Source organism: Geotrypetes seraphini, chromosome 1 (genome assembly GCF_902459505.1).
Source record: "Geotrypetes seraphini chromosome 1, aGeoSer1.1, whole genome shotgun sequence".
Lineage (NCBI taxonomy): Eukaryota > Metazoa > Chordata > Amphibia > Gymnophiona > Dermophiidae > Geotrypetes > Geotrypetes seraphini.
Genome location: NC_047084.1, coordinates 167,074,062 through 167,089,815, shown reverse-complemented (window position 1 = coordinate 167,089,815; position 15,754 = coordinate 167,074,062).

Here is a 15,754-nt window from a genome sequence, read left to right as displayed (position 1 = left end):
AGCATGGTGGCGGTGGCGGTTGGGGCATGGGGGAAGGCAGGGAGAAAGAAAGAAAGGGGGGGGAGACAGGGAGCCAGAAAGAAAGAAAGGGGCAGGGTGAAAGAAAGAAAAAAAATGGGGCATGGAGAGAGAGAGAGAGAAAGACAGACATACAGAAAGAAAGGGGGCATGGAGAGAGAAAGAAAGAAGGGGACAGGATGAAACAAAGAAAAAGTTGGGGAGGGAATGAGGTCTGGAGGAGAGGAAGCATACAGGAGGCCGAAAGAAGGGAAGAAATATTGGATGCACAGTCAGAAGAATAAAGTGCAACCAGAGACTGATGAAATTACCAAACAAAGTTAGGAAAAATGATTTTATTTTCAATTTAGTGATCAAAATGTGTCCGTTTTGAGAATTTATATCTGCTGTCTATATTTTGCACTATGGCCCCCTTTTACTAAACCGCAATAGCGGTTTTTAGCGCAGGGAGCCTATGAGCGTCGAGAGCAGCGTGGGGTATTCAGCGCAGCTCCCTGTGCTAAAAAACGCTATTGCGGTTTAGTAAAAAGGGAGGGGGTATATTTGTCTATTTTTGTATAGTTGTTACTGAGGTGACATTGCATACAGTCATCTGCCTTGACCTCTTTGAAAACCCGTGGAATATAAATGATAATTAACATTTTCTCTGCATAAAGTGTGCTTTGTGTTTTTAAAATTTTATTGTTGATAGATCATTTTGACTTGGCCGGTAAGGGGGAGGGAGGGAGGGGAGCTGCTGAAAGACATCTAGTAATCCTTGCAGGCTTGACTGTGCAGGGAATTATTTTTGTAAAATCATGTTTTGTTATGTGACTAGCAATATTTAGATTTTAATTTCTATGAATGAATAGAATGAAAATGATATAAAATTACTTGCTTGTTTTTATGTGCGTGTGCTGAAGGAAAGTGGAGAGAGAGTGGGCTGAAGACGCTGAAAGGAAATGAGAAACAGAGAGTGGGGAAAAGACGCTGATTTATAAATTGATAATTGTACAGAATATTGTTTCTTTTTATACTTTAATATAATAAGTTCAATATAAAACAATTCAAGGCTTGTGTGGATGGAATCAGGTGGTTTGTGGGGATGAGGATCGAGCTTACGGGGATTAGTCCAATAAAATGGTATTTTCTTATTTCTCATTATTTGTTTTATTTTTATTTGTTAATTTGTAAAGTGGTGATTGTTATGAATCAGTTTTTTCAAATTTACATCTACTGTCTTTATATTTTGCACAGTATTAGAGGTCTGTTTTTGTGGTGTTGCATTGTATGCAGAGTCTGGTTTCTTGGCAGTTCAATTTAACTTTTGTCTACATATTTCTATTTTTAGTTTGTGATTATTCCATATTGGGCAAGGGTGTATCTGTCTGTGTGTATGAAAGGGACATGGCTTTCTGATAGCATCGACTGTACAGGATCAATTGACTGTGCAGGATCTGGTTTGTTTAGTTTTACAATGTATATGTTGGTGTTCTAGTGCTCACTGCAGTGTTTAAGATGTTGCCTTTTCCTAGGTACACTCTTGTTGTGCGATATGTAGATTGTTACTAAAAATCATATTTTTCATATAGATGGGGGGGGGGGGGTGTCAAAAAATGATGGGCCCCGGGTGTCACATATGCTAGGTACGCCACTGCACACATCCTTTTACATAAGGAAAATCAAAGAGCTGAGGATCACTTAGATGTTTTCTATTGGCTCAGAAGAGAGATCAAATTTTCTAATGGCTCAGAAGACAGATCAAATTCAACGCCAAGGGTCAAAGTAAGCAAGGGTGGGGACCTATTGGGCTCCCCAAGGGTATTTTTATGTTCCATATGTGGACTAGAGTCAAGCTTGGGGAAAAAGCTAAGTGGATTATTTATTATTGCACACTTTTTAGCAAATGTGGGCTATGTGGAAAAGCAACATTGAGTAAAAAAGTAAAATTAAATAGTTAAAATAAGGAAGTGGACATACCTGATGTTTCAACAAAAAAGGGGGAGGTTTTTATGACTGATGATAGCTCAAACAATTGGGAGCAGGGTCAGAATGTTTTAAATGTTCTAAAAACCCTGTCTTCTTAAGTTCTTGAAGTTTTTTCCTCCCCTCAGCCACTTGATGAATACTGTTTAACAGCTTTCTGACTTTTATGGTTACCTAGAGCTAAGGTTACCATATTTGTTAAGCCCAAAAAAGAGGATACCTGACCCCACCCCCACCCATGCCCCATGCTGCACTCCTGCCCTGCCCACAGTGCCCTGCCCCTGCATCCTGATAGTCTCACCCCTAAACTGCCCCCCCCCCCTCCACAGCGCAACTTCTTTCTCTCCAGCCCCCACCAGGCCACCCTTGAGTCTGGCATGGCTTTCTGAAGTCTCCCCTGTCCCCAGTACCTCACCTGGCACTGCAGTTTCAAAACTTCGGGCAGCTGGCAGTGTTAGTAACATGATCTAGCTCAGTGTTTTTCAACTTTTTTATACCTATGGACCGGCAGAAATAAAAGAATTATTCTGTGGACCGGCATCGGTCCGTGGGCTGGAGGTTGAAGAACACTGGGCTAAGTCGTGGGCCAGACCCCGCCCATCTCTACTCAATCTCCACCCCAGACCCCGCCCCCATAATAGTACTAATTGCACCTTGCACATCCCGTGCCTCATCTGCAACGTCAGAGAGAAGGCTTCCAGTTCAGGTGCAGGATGCCCGTAGAAGCCACTGCCTGTGGCTTTGTGCACTGAATCAGTTAGGAAGAGGGAGCTGGCTCAATGATAACACTGCATCGATTGCATCGTGGACTGGCGGTTGAAGAACACTGTTTTGGGCCTGATGTGCAGCACTTCCTGTTCCCATGTAGGGGGGATGCTGCAGAGCAAAGGCTTCTGGGGCAGTCCAACGGCAGCAGGATCAAGTTGCTAACACTGCTGGCTGCCCAGTGTTTTGAAGTCCCAGCACTGGAGGAGGTACTGGGGACAGAGGAGACTCGAAGAGTCATACCCGTCTCTGAGGTGGGGGCTGGACTGGAGAGAGTGAGTCCAAAACCCGGACAAACTTTCACCAGTCCAGGAAACTGTCCGACCACCTGGACAGCCCTCTAAAAAGAGGACATGTCTGGGGTAAATCCAGATGACTGATACCTCTAACTAGAGCTAGAGTAGTGGTTTTCAAACCTGTCTAGAGGAATTCCCAGGTAGTTGGGTTTTCAAGATATACAACTACTACTACTATTTATCATTTCTATCGCACTGCTAGATGTATGCAGCGCTGTACATTAAAACATTCAAGGGACAGTCCCTGCTCAGTAGAGCTTACAATCTAATTAAACAGAGAAACAAGACAAGCAGGAGGTTAGGGAGTTTCTCAGGGATGGGTGTTTTACAAATGAGTTGAGGTTAGGAGTTAAAAGCAACCTTGAAAAAAAATGTTTTTATGAAAAATTTTATATGAAATTGAAGATCTAAGAATAATGGAAATGTCTTTGCTTAACAACTGTTTGATAAGACAATAATTGTTCAAATAATTTCAATCTTTTAATTCCTCTGGGAGAAGAAAAACAAAAACATTCTGTTTCTTAAAAATTTTGATTCCCTCTTTTATATTAAACTATTTGTGAATTGGCTCTACCAGGCACCACTCTTCTCACAGACCACTCTGACACTCACCAGAGATAAAACCTGATACTTAGCGGCACTTTCAGGTTAAGGGCCATGAATATCAGCAGACAGGCAGGCTCCGGTGTTTAAACTAGGTAGGAGGCTTTCCTGTCTGGCTACATAACTCTATCCACAAAGATTTGGGGCTCCTTTTACTAAGATGTGCTAGCGTTTTTAGTGCACGCACGAAATTACCACACGGTATGCTTCTAGAATAATGCCAGCTCAATGCTGGCGTTAAGGTCCAGCGCGCATGGCAATTTAGCGCACACTATTCCACACGTTAAGGCCCTGACGCACCTTAGTAAACGGAACCGTTTATGTGGGCTTTTCAGGCCTTGTGGGTTGCAAGCAGGCTAAATTTTTTCAGGATACCCCTAATGAATATGTATGAGCTAGATCTGCATGTATGCAGCCTTCATTGTATGCAAATCTTTCTCGTGTATTCATTAGCAATATCCTGAAAAGCTAGCTTGTTTGTGCCCTTGAGGACTGAACTTGGAGGGATCTGATCTAATGCACCTCAATCCAGTAAGTGTATAAAGATCTTTTCCCAGTTAAAAAGATGTTATCATTTCAGCATACTGATTTTGGCTGATACAGTTTATGGATATCTATTTCTACACAAGAGGGACTGAGCTACCAAATTACTCATTGCCAAAGGGTAGATTTTAAGACAGTCTTGGATTGCTAATACTTCTCCCTCCGTATTCGCTGTGATAGGGGATTAACAGACCCGTGAATACAGAAAAACCGTGAATAACACTGCACAACAAAGTTTTTGCTTCCTGAACACTGCTGGGTGTTTCTTATAGAATTTTGGGTGCTGATCATGAATATTACATCAAAAATTACCCATCACGTACCATTTCAGAGAAATCTTCAATTTTGTCGTGATTTTTTCTTATATTTGGATGCAAACAATTTTTTCTCCCATAAGTGTCTTATCAACAACGGTTTGTGCCGCCTGGGTATGTCCATGCATAAAATCTAGCCAGGTTGGAAGCTGTTTTATGGAAGATGACATCCTGGGCATGTCTGGGCAGGTCTGAACGAGCTTGCGCTGTCTCACCATGCTATAATGGTGGCTTCCATACACCGATCCTGCTCATTTGGTTAATATAGATAGTCCGTGTGTGTATATAGTATCAGTATAGTAAAGTATAGTAGTATAGTAGCTGTAGCAATATAACAGTAAGTAAGCTTGATGCTATAGACGTTTTGGTGTCGGGCAATATGTCTCGTCGGTGTCGTAACAGCCGCGACACATTCTGCTATATCTGTGGGGAATATACACTTACGCCTCAGAGACGTTCGATGACTGCCCTTGTAAAGAAAGCCTATCATCTGTATTTTGGCTGCAAAATAGGTGATCAAGACAAGCAATGGGCGCCTCACATTTGCTGTGCGACATGTGCTGTTAGTCTGAGAGCCTGGCTCAGAGGTACTCGAAAGACGATGCCATTTGCTGTTCCGATGATATGGCGAGAACAGAAAGACCATGTGACGGACTGTTATTTCTGTTTGACTAATGTGTCTGGTTTCTCTGCCAAAAACAAGAAGTCAATTGAATATCCTAATCTGCCTTCAGCAATGAGACCCATGCCACATGATGACAGTCTTCCAGTTCCGAAACCACCAGAGGATTGGACCTTAGACGAACCAGATGAAGAAACTGCAGTGCAGGGTTCTAACAGTGACATTGACCCGGATTTTGAACCATCCTCATCAGGCGATCCACATCTGATAACACAGTCCGAATTGAACGATTTGGTCAGAGATTTGGGTCTGTCAAAAGCAAAAGCTGAGCTGCTAGGTTCGAGACTGCAGGAATGGTGTTTGCTATCACCAGGTACGAAAATTTCTGTGTTTCGAGACCGGCATCATGATATAACCAAATTTTTTGCACAAGTCGACAGTCTCTGTTTCTGTTGTGACATTGAAGGATTGTTCTCGGTCTTTGGTTGTGATCACAACCCGGAAGAGTGGCGTCTTTTCATTGATTCGTCAATGTTAAGCCTGAAAGCTGTTCTGTTGCACAATGGCAACGTTTATCCTTCAGTACCTGTTGGCTATGCAGCACATATGAAAGAAACATATGAGAATATGGAAATGTTACTAAAGTATGTCCAGTATACCAGGTATAACTGGAATATCTGTGGAGACCTCAAAGTCGTTGCTCTGTTACTAGGACTGCAGCTTGGCTATACAAAGTACTGCTGTTTCATCTGCGAATGGGACAGCCGAGACAGAGAGTCGCACTATTCTAGAAAGAACTGGCCACTCCGTAAAAAGTTAGTTCCAGGACAGAAAAATGTAGCACATGAATCGCTTGTTGACCCGACAAAGATATTTTTGCCTCCTCTTCACATTAAACTGGGACTCATGAAGAATTTTGTGAAAGCAATGAACAAGGAAGGGGAAGGTTTTCGTTATTTAAGACAGATGTTCCCAAGAATAACTGATGCCAAGATCAAAGAGGGTATTTTTGTTGGCCCCCAGATCAGACATGTTATGAGTGACAAGCGATTTGAAGATCTGTTAGTTGGGCCGGAAAAAATTGGCTGGAAAGCCTTGAAAGACGTTGTTGACAATTTTCTGGGCAATTACAGAGCCCCAAACTACATTCAGCTGGTAGACAAACTTCTCAAAGCATACAAGAGAATGAAGTGCAATATGTCACTCAAGATTCATTTCCTCCATTCACACTTGGACTTCTTCCCCGCAAATCTCGGTGCTGTGAGTGACGAGCACGGTGAAAGGTTTCATCAAGACATAGCTACGATGGAGAAACGATACCAGGGCAATTGGAATCCGTCAATGCTTGCCGACTATTGTTGGATGCTACAACGTGATGCACCAGACACTGAATATAAAAGAAACTCGGGAGCAAAACACTTTTAATTCTGTTTCATTTAGTCGCTTGTGCGAAACGTAAACTTGACTATATATTTTATTGTCAGTAAACATAAAAATGTCTATTTCTCATAGTTCTTACGTGATGCAGTAAAACCAAAACCATATTTGAGCATACCAAGTTGGTACCTGTCATAATCACCAAAAACTTTTCAGGAATCAAGACTTAACCAAAAAATTGTTGTGCAGTGTAACTTTTTCATATGTTATTCGCTGTTTTCTATTAAAAACCATCGTGAATATGGTGAAACTGCGAATAACATGGTGGGAGACCTGGCCTGTTGCTGAAGGAGAGGCAAAACATGGTGAAGAAAGTGCCGGGAATCGGCGATTTTCTCTGTAAATGCTTGGAATCAGCGATTTCTCTATGCAAACTGATGTAATGGGGGCGGGGAGGAGCCAGCAAACTAAAAACCGCAAATAATCGAAACCGCGAATGCTGAAACCGCAAATACGGAGGGAGAAGTGTAGTCTTAACCAGATGAATCACCTTGCGTTAATCTCTTCATAAAGATGGTTAATAAAGCTCAAAAAAATAAATATCTAATATCTGTACTTGACCCCTCAGCTATAGGATAAGCTGTATTAAAGAAAAACATTTCAGTTCTATCTATGTTACTTGAATGTTCTGATCTATGCTTATTAGATGCGACATAAATATTATGTCTCCCTTTGAGTATGTATTATATCTCTCTTGTTTGAATTTCAGTGCTGCTAATAAATATATTTTACAAACTGTTTCATGGTAGTCCTATTAAATTTCAATTTACTTATTTTGACTTTATGTCATAATTGGTATTTTTACTACTGTTATGCTGTTAACAAAATTATAAGTTTTATATTGAATTATACCTGCTGTACACTGCCTTGGGTGAAGCTTTTCATAAAGGCGATTAATAAATCCCCCAAAAGAAATAAAATTATGGGACCTGTAAGACTGATTTCAATGATTGGAATCAAGGACTTCTTTATATGATTTATTTCTTGCTTTAACAAATTCCCCCCCCCTTTTTTATCAAGCCACATTAGGGTTTTTTATCACTGGCCATGGCAGTAAAAGCTCTGACGCTTACAGGAATTCTGTGAGCGTTAGAGCTTTTACTGTTGCAGCCGGCAATAAAAACCCCTAACGCGGGGAGAGGGAGTTAGCTCAAAGTGAGTTACAATTAATATAGCAAAAGAACAGTACTATGCTTTAAGAAGTAAATTTAAAACCTGGACCAGCCCAAAAAATCTCCCTTCTGGAACTGGGTAAGTTGGCAACTCTGGAGCAGTGGGGTATAAGGAGAGTGCATAAGAAGGTCACAAGATTCAAGAAACTTTATTGGCTTGCCAAATTTGTTCATGTGTTGCCAAAGTAACACATATGGTGGTAAAAAGAATTACAAAGTACAGAAAGAAATTAAAGACAATTATAGGGTTCTGGCAATATCCAGGGTTGCTTCTGGCCATAATACATTTCTGGCCTGATGGCAGGATATGACATATTTTGCTGCTGCAGATTTGGTCTCTCCTGTTTCCCTGATGATTATACAGAGTCTTTCCTACTCATTCTTTTGTGGGAAGTCTTTCATTTTCTCTGTCAGTTTTTGGAAATGCCATCTCTTTTATCTCTGTAGTTTGCACAATCCAGAAGGATATGGTTTTCTGTTATTATTTCTTTCAATGGTCTACTGCGTGCATCTGGCTTCTTTGGGTTTCCATTTCACATCTTGAATGCACATTTCTGTTTCTAATTTATAGTTACAGTTTGCATTTGTTGGGAGTCTGTTGGTGACCAAGAGAAGCTATTCTACCAGTGTGTAAGGTCTATCATGGATTTTATAGCAGTCTAGCTTAGTTGTTTTCCTCCCTAGTGGATTAACTAGTGTTCGGGTTGTTGTTTGAGTCCTGGCAGTTTGTGCCATCGTGGTATGGCAAGTTTACTATGTAGTTGCTGAGTACTTGACAGTAGAGGGAGTTGGTGTTGCTATTATGGAGCAAAATGTGAAGATTTGTATTCTTATATGGTAATATCCTAGTTTTCTGCTTCCATGGCTGGAAATATCTGTGGACTGTTTGTTAACCAAACTGGAAATGAATGGTTACCATTGGGGTACTGTCCCATTTTCAAAATTTGAGATGAATGATGGACTCCAGACTTCACTCCCATTTAGAGTTTGTTCAATGATATGCAGAAGGTCACTGGCAAGGTCAGGAGGTTTTCAACCTTTCTGAGGTAGGGGGATATAATTATAAGATTATCTACATGTAGGAGACATGAATTATTTAGTTATTGTTTCACAGAATTTATATTACAATGGGGAGATATTTGATATCAGGAGAAGCTTCGTCAGCAGGAAGCCTGAAGTCATGATGCCATTGTACAGAGCCATGGTGAGACCTCATCTGGAATACTGTGTGCAATTTTGGAGGCCACACTACTGTAAAGATGTGCTCAGAGTTGAATCGGTTCAGCGGATGGTCACCAGGATGGTCTCGGGGCTAAAGGGTCTCCCGTACGAGGAAAGACTGAGCAAGTTACAGCTCTACTCTCTCGAGGAGCGTAGGGAGAGGGGCGACATGATTGAGACATTTAAGTACATCACGGGACGGGTCGAGGTGGAAGATGATATCTTTCTCCTGAAGGGACCCTCGACCACAAGAGGTCATCCGCTCAAACTCAGGGGAGGGAAGTTTCGTGGAGATGCCAGGAAGTACTTCTTCACGGAGAGAGTGATTGAGCATTGGAACAAGCTTCCAATGCAGGTGATAGAGGCACACAGCGTCCCAGACTTTAAGAATAAATGGGATACCTATGTAGGATCCCTACGAGGGTCAGCCAAAGGATAGGATCACTAGGGTATAGACTTGAAAGAGCGGGGCAGTAGAATGGCATTCTTAAAAATCTACTTAAATGGGACATTAGACTTAAAAGGGAGGGTCGATGGTGTGGGCAGACTTGATGGGCTGTAGCCCTTATCTGCCGTCATCTTTCTATGTTTCTATGTTTCTATGATATTGATGGTTTTACTCCTGCTTGAAGTTGGGACTTTTAGATAGTATAAAATGAATGAAGGGCAGACGCATTCTTGTACAATCCCACTCTGTTCCTGGTTGTGAACCTATCCTCGCCAGACAGGCTTATAGAGAGACATAATTATTCAGAATCTTCAGCACCTCCCCTCTTATCCCAGAATCAGTTTTAACCTATAAGCCAGAATCAGTGGCGGTGGATGGCTGTCCGGTGAGTGGTCGGGTTCCACGTGCATTGTGGCACGAGAGGGGCTGAAATTTCATCGGCCCAGGTTCCCTTGACTTCAGATGGCAGTCTTACAGTCCAAAATAACCCAACCCAATCTAAACAATACAATAGCGCTGGGTGTATTGTCAGTATTTTTTTTAAAACTTTCTCAATCTAATTCACCAACAGGAGTACTTCTTGGAAATTCAGATTTCCACCTTTATCAAGGTGGGATGGGATTCTTCATAATTCCCAGTACTGTTTCTTACTTTTTATATTACTTATTTTAAAGCATACTTTGATAATTCTGCCTTCAGAATCTTGGTACAATCCCTCGTATTAAGTCAACTCGACTACTGTAACATCGTCTACTTAGCAATCCCCCAAAATAATATGCGACGATTACAACTAATGCAAAACACTGCAGTCAGACTAATCTTCGGTCTAAAGAAGTTCGATCACGTGACGCCATACTTCAAACAGCTACACTGGTTGTCAATGGAAGCTCGTGTAAAGTTTAAATTTGCCTGCCTCTGTTTTAAAGTTTTCTACGGTCTAACCCCTAAATACATCACTGACCTCTTCTCCTTCTCAGCCAACAAACACAAGAGAAGTTCCCACTCGCACTTCGTTTCTCTCCCGGTTAGAGGATGCAAACTAAAAAAACACCATGAGCATCTCCTCTCACATCAGGCTGCTCTATGGGGTAAAGACCTAGAACAACTCCTATTGCCCACCACTTATGAGGTATTCAGGAAACGCCTCAAAACCCACCTATTCCTGAAATACCTAGACAGTTGACCCACTTCCCTCTTTCCCCTCCCTTGCCCTTTCTTCCCATTGTTCCCCACATCCCTTAAGTTAATTCAACTTGTACGTCAACTCAACTTGTACTCCACTAATCTTTTGTAAACCGCATAGAACTTAACGGTATTGCGGTATATAAACTGTTATTATTATTATTATTTTCTTTATATTATTTTTTTACTTATTAATAAATATATAAATAGTGAACTTAGCTTTATTTGAAGTCCATTCCCCTTCCCGACGCGTTTCGCCTAACTTTCTCAAGGTCAGAACTGGACATTACAGCATAGCTTCTCCTAGTATAACCAGCCGTCAGCGATATTTGTTTGATAAAGGTGGAAATCTGAATTCCCAAGAAGTACTCCTGTTGGTGAATTGGATTGAGAAAGTTTTTTTAAAAAATACTGACAATACACCCAGCGCTATTGTATAGTTTAGATTGGATTGGGTTATTTTGGTGTAAAGAAGAGTGAGATTCTCTTCACATATGCTAGGAATATTGGAAGAAGTCTTACAGTCCAGCACACCCAGGGGCACTCAAAAAAAGGTCAAAAGCGGCCCCCAAGGACAGCACGTCTGCAGCCCCCATGAAGCGCAGCTGCGATTCAGAGTCCAAAGCCCACAAGTCTTCTAAGGGTTTCAAAAAAGGATCTACCGGCAGAGACTTCTGCCCAAGAAGATGGTTTTTCACCTGATTTCATTAATATGCTATATCAGGCTTATTTAGCTAAGAAAATGGTGCCTTCCACACCTCTCCTGGTGCTTGCATCGGTACTGGGGGTCCCTCCCCCAAAGGAGAGTGGTCCCAAGCGTGATCCTCTCATCATATCTTCCCCAGTTATACCAGTGGTCGACCCAGACTCTCTGTGTGCCTTTACCATGCCTTTAATTACGCAGACTGATACTACTGCAGTGGAGGATATTGGTACTCTTGTGGATTTCCAGGACCAGGATCCAAGAAGAGGATTCTGTGGCGCGGAGATTATTTTAAACCTGCAAACTTGGTTGATTTTATATCTGAGTCCCTTATGGAATTACAGCTAGATACAGGTCCTTCTGCTGCTGCTACCGATTGCTCACTGATGGATAGCGAGAGGGCACACTCTGCATCTATTGCTAAAATGCTCAGTTTTTATTGCTTAGTTTTTATTGTTTAAGATTGTTGTGGAAATGTGTTGTATTCCATCCTGTGTATGTTTATCGTGAGCCGCTTTGGCTTAAAGTGAATTATACATGTTTTAAATAAATAAATAAAATTAGATATCTGGGAAGCTCCTGAGGGTCCCTTAAAATGTGCTTGGGCCATGTCCCAGCTCTATGTCATGGCTGATGCTTTTAATCAGCATTTTGCTTCTTCAAGGGTTGATTCCTCGGTGGCTCAGGTGACTAAGTACACTTCTCTTCTGAGTGATGGAGGTGTCATTCTGAAGGATGCTCAGGACTGTTGGCTGGACTTTGTCCTTAAGAGCCTTTTCAATTTAGCAGCAGCGGACCTCTGCCCAGCCTGCCTACATGTTCCAAATTACTGGAGTTACCTTTGAATCCTTCCCCAGGGAACTCCAGTAATTTGGAACATGAGAATGGGCTGGGCAGACTTTATGGTCTATATCCTGCAAACTAGACGATAGTTTGGATAGGCTGGAGTGAGCTTTCAAAGAGAGAACAAGGTGAAGTGAACATTCAGAGAGAAAACAAGGTGGCTGCCTTGCAAATAGTATTCAAGGAGGCAGGCTTTACACCAAAATAACTCTTCAGCCATAAGGGCTATTGGGGTTGAAGACAGGTAGGTATAGTGAGTTTGGGGGGGCTCACCATAACCTATAAAGGAGTTCTGGTGCGATGTTTATCTGGCACCTTTTTTATTAAGATCACAGCAGTGCCCTGTAAGGTGGCCCACTGCTCTGTTGCCATGTCTTGGTGGCTAGTCCATTACAAGATTGGCTCCTCCCACATCCAAATGGTCTTGTTTTGGCTGTGTGGGACTTGGAAAAAAATTTGTTGGAAAATGTGGTATAAAGATAGACATCCTGACCGTCTGGGTGTCCCAATGGCCTGGACGTCCAAATAAAGGATTTTCCCCAAAAAATAATTTCTAGATGTATGGTGATTTGCCTTTCGAAAATGGGTATTTTCTTACTGCCAACTTTGGACGTCTAGTGCCATATGTCCAAATTGGACTTGGAAATGCCCCTCCATGCATATATGATGATGCCTGGAAAGAAACCATGTAGAAGGGGAAGAATGTTTGTTTTCTTAGCTTTCTTATGTGTGACCTCCTTCTATGCCTCAGGCATAATATGATCTTTAATATATAACGCTACTCCCCCTCCTTTTCTTCCTTCCCTGACTTTCCTGAACAGATTAAAGCCCAGTATAACTACATCCCAGTCATGGGTCTCTGTGAACCACGTCTCCATGATTGCCACTATATCCAACTCTTCTTCTTCCATCACAGCTTCTAGATCAAGAATCTTGTTTCCCATACCTTGAGCATTAGTATACAGTACTCCCCCGAAATTCACGGGAGTTCCATTCCAGGAACACCCGCAAATTTTGAAATACTCGAGTCGGGGGGGGGGGGCAGGCATCATTTCTAGCACTAATTATGCACTTTAACTCTGCTGAGGATACTTCCAATTCATCTACCCAACCACTCAGCAAATTCAACAATATACAGTTAAGTATTTTTTTATAATAACGCATTACAATGCTCGTATAAGATGTAAGATAATATATTCAATGGTTGGGCCAGGGACAGTGAAGACAATGATGGTCCCTGAGAGTACCCCACTTTGGTGACATCACTAAATCAACGGGTATTAGGTGTGAGAGCTTCACGATTAATTTGTCATTTTATGAAAAGCTGTGATAATAAGTACGATTTGTTTCAAGAGGCATCACAGATTCACAAGAGTTTTCTCCCTATTAGTTAGCTCTAGTATTAGCACGTTGCCATTAATGATGAAAAAGAAAATCAGCCAATTTACTGCAGTGCTGTAAATAGCCTTTGTGCTACAAATGGCCTTAGCCTTTCAGGGAGTGCATTCCAAAGAGCCTGTGAAGAAAAGTGGAATGATCCATGTAAGAGCACGTTAAGGCCACTTTTTAGCATCAATAATAATAAAACCCTAAGAACGCATGAGCACTTCTATCTCCGTGATCCCTGCCTCCGTGATCCGTAGCTCCGTGGCACTGTTCGACGCGTTCAGCAGTTTGTGTGCGGCAGACCCTTTTCCTTTTGGTTTAGTTTCAGCATGCGACAGTGGCGGTGGACCAGGGGGGGGGGGGTGTTTGAAGCGGTGATAGACCAGACGGTAGGTAGCAGCAGCGGAGGCCGGAACAGGAGGGGGACAGGCTTCGGCTTTGGCGCTGGAGGGAGGCAGGCAGGCTGGCTTTAGTGTGGCAGGGAAGGAGGTAGGCTGGCTAGCTTCGGGGGAGGGGGTGGGACAAAGGCTGGAAGGCAGTGAGGGGGGGCATAGGAAGGAGCACTGGGGGCACTAAGGACATGGGAAGGGGCACTGGGGACACTAAGGACATGGGAAGGGGCACTAAGGACATAGAAAGGAGGCACTGGGGGACTAAGGAAATGGGAAGGAACACTAAGGACATAGGAAGGAAGGAGGGAGGGAATAGAAAGGGACAATTGTTGGGCCTGAGTGTAGAAAGCGGCCAAGGAGAGAGAGAGAGACAGAAAGAAAGAAAGACAGACAGACAGACACATCTACTCTAGCACCCGTTAATGTAACAGGTTTAAACACTTGTTACTTCATAAAAGGGCTCCTAAGTACAATGCAGAAGACAATATCAAGCTGTACAAATCCAGACGTGTGAAAGGATGACAAAAAATTATGAAGCAGACAAAGATGAAATATTTGCTCCAATATTTAACCATATTATGCTCAGAAAACGACTTAGTGTAGCAGTGGGAAAGGGAAAGCAAGTTAAACATCTGGCTGTGAAAACAACAATCTTACATGGTGAGCTAAATGAAGTCATCAATATGGAACCACCCCTAGGATTTAAAGATACAGAAGAAAAACAGACCACCATATCTAAAATGCATAAGAGCATCTACAGACTGAAGCAAACCACCAGAGCGTGGACACACAAAAATAAACAGCGTGCTCACCAAAGGAAATTTCACAAGAAGTAAGGCAGACCCTTGTGTGTATCAAAAGAGACTGGATGACAGATGGATTTCTATACTAATGTACATTGACGACCTGGTGAAATGTTTTGAGTGAGAAGGGATGACTGTGGAATAATAAGACCATTAAATCAAAATTTTGGAGACAAAGGACCCCGAAACATTAACACACTACCAAGAACTACAGATACTACTCTTAAATTACCCTCCACATTTCCCCAGCTGATCTTAACAAGGACAATCTCCAAAAACCAGAAGTACCTAACTCTCAAACCCTCCCACTGGATCTGGAAGCTCACCTTTTTCTCACACCTGAAGAGGTACTGAGGGAGGATCTGTTCTGCTAAGGAGAAGAAACATCCATTGGAATATCTTGCCTGCTGGCATTCAAACTTGGGAAAGGTAAACTTGGGTTTCAGTAAACATAGAAACATAGAAATTGACGGCAGATAAGGGCCACGGCCCATCCAGTATGCCCACCCTAATGACCCTCCCCTGCCTTTACTCTGCGAACAGTAGGTTTTTTTCACTGTAGTTCTCTTTTTTAGATCAACAAAATCAGTTAGGCAATGGTGTAGCCTTTAGAGTTTCTGTTAGGGTTTCATACAAAAAAGTGTTTTAGTCTAGATCAGAATTTTAGGTTGTATTTCAGGGCATAAGATCAGATTAGGACACAAATAGCTGTTAAGGAAAATCTCTGTTTTGTGATGTAAAGGCTTTTCAGCCAACCAAGAACAGGGCATTGCTTTGGTAGGATTTTTCTGCTCATTGGGTTTTGTTTTGTTTTTTTCTTTCAGGTGTAAGTACTTCTGCAACTGCAGTATGGCTGGGAAACACCAGGTCATCAAAGCTACTGCTCAGGTTCAGCTTCTGTCTCTGTGCATAGAAAATGTTACCAAAGCAGAGGGAGTGGTTCCATGTGCAAGCTGTCTTCAGCTTGAATCCCTCATGAAGGAACTAAAGGAACTGAGAGAGGAGGTGGCAAGACTGAGAAGCATCCATGAGAATGAGAGG